This window comes from Mycetomoellerius zeteki, unplaced genomic scaffold (assembly GCF_001594055.1).
Source record: "Mycetomoellerius zeteki isolate Tzet28-1 unplaced genomic scaffold, Tzet1.0 scaffold290, whole genome shotgun sequence".
Lineage (NCBI taxonomy): Eukaryota > Metazoa > Arthropoda > Insecta > Hymenoptera > Formicidae > Mycetomoellerius > Mycetomoellerius zeteki.
In genome coordinates, this window is record NW_017257272.1 from 114,583 (window position 1) to 116,641 (window position 2,059).

Consider the following 2,059-nt stretch of genomic DNA (forward strand, 5'->3'; position numbering starts at 1 on the left):
GCCATCCGTAGCGACCGTGGCGACCGTGGCATCCGTGTGATTCGACTTCGCCATTAGACGACGCCGCGCCTAGCCGCGCCGGCCCAGCTTTTATGACTGCGATTATTTCCATCGGCGCGTCGAAAAATGCAAAAATCTGCTCACAATGAGCGTTCCATACAGTGGCGTAGCAAGGGATGGCAGCGCCCGTAGCGATCCCCTTTCTCCCCGCCTTTTTAGTTAAACTATTATTTACTAGAATTTATTTACTAAAATTATTATTTACTAGAACATTTAGGAGAATAGCATCAATTTACGTTTAGATACGGAAGGCTTATATCAAAACTATGTTAACATTGTGAAAGATATAAATTAAATGTAACATCAGAACTTATAATATTTTTAACTTTTGAATTGCTTTTCATATTAACTTAGCTACTATATTTATTGTATCTGTTTGTAATTGTTTATTATCTTAGTTTATTATTCCCTCATATGTTATTTACATTGTTTGACCGACACGTTACACACATATATTACATAAATCTGATCAGTTATATCTCTGACGCTCTAAAGTAGTATAAGCATCCCGGTAAATACAATGTTACATGTAACGTACATGTAACATAAAATGTCAGATCAATAAGATAACTGTAATATAATATAGTGTGGTATATACCATATATATTACAGTTATCTTGTTGAGCTGACATTTTATGTTACATGTACGTTACATGCAACATTGTATTTACAGGAATGTGATCGTAATAAGCGTTATTTAATGGCGAATTCGATTGGAAGCACTAATGCGCACTGGTACATATTAAACCCATTGTACATTGATTTAATGTGAGTATAAAAATGTAACGCAAATATTTCGAATTATGAAATAAATATTTTACCTAATAGTACAATAAAATGTATTGGGTATTTCAAGATTCAATTTCTATATTTTTTATAAATATATCTTTACGTTATTTTGTGTACGACAGCTTTAATGTGCACCAGTGCATCCAATCGAATTCGCTATAAGTAATTCAAATTACCATTGTTACCGAACAAGCTTAATGTGATTTGATTCGAAGTTTCAAGATGATCTTCTTTGTATGTTAGGCAGAGAGAAGCCTGAGAGCAGCCATGCCCGCGATTTAATTGCAACCAAGAAGACTAGAACCAGGAGAGTCAACTCGGCGTAAAAGCGGTAGTGGGGGTGAGGCAAGAAGTGGAAACGAACGACACCCCCCACTCTTGCGCTTCATCCTCTCTGTTGCTCTATATAGTCGGTTTCAATTCGTGACTGCGCATGTCAACGTACCTTGTTTCTGTTTGATTGAATTTTGAACTAAACATAAACCGTAAAAATTTAATCCGATGTGATTTACGATGCCCAAGCGAGTGTGCTGTGTTCGAAATTGTGACTTCAATCCTGGAGATAAAGAAAATCGAAAACCAATATTCCAATTTTGTGAGGTACTCAGTGAACTACTGAGCATCGTCCCCAAAAGGGTAGGGACGATGCGCAGTGAGCTACTGAGCATCGTCCTCAACAGGGATTGGGGGTAAGCAGCGGGTGACGCTTTTTTACTCAACCCCACCACGCGAGTTGACTCTCCTGGTTTTAGTCTTCTTGATTGCAACCTTATTTTGAAGCGCCACTATGTCCACAAAACGTGGACATTGAACTACGTAGTCAATGTCCACGATCCCGTTGGTAATGTCCATGATACCGTCGGTAATGTCCACGATTTTTTGATTGTATTCTTCGCTATGTCCACGACTTTCGGTCCGTTAGATAAACAAAGACGAACAATCGTTTGTTCCGACGGGATCGTGGATATTGGCTACATAGTTTAATGTCCATGTTTTGTGAACATAGAGGCGCTTCAAAATAAGGTTGCAGCTAAATCCCATGGCCTCTCTTAGGCCGGAATCAGACTAGGCATTGAAGATTGAGATTGAAGATTAAAAGATTGAAATTTGACCAATCAAAACAATAGGAGCTAAAAGTCCTTTGCCCTCATTGGTCAAATTTCAATTTTCAATCTTCGATCTCAATCTTCAATGCGTAGTCTGATTCCGA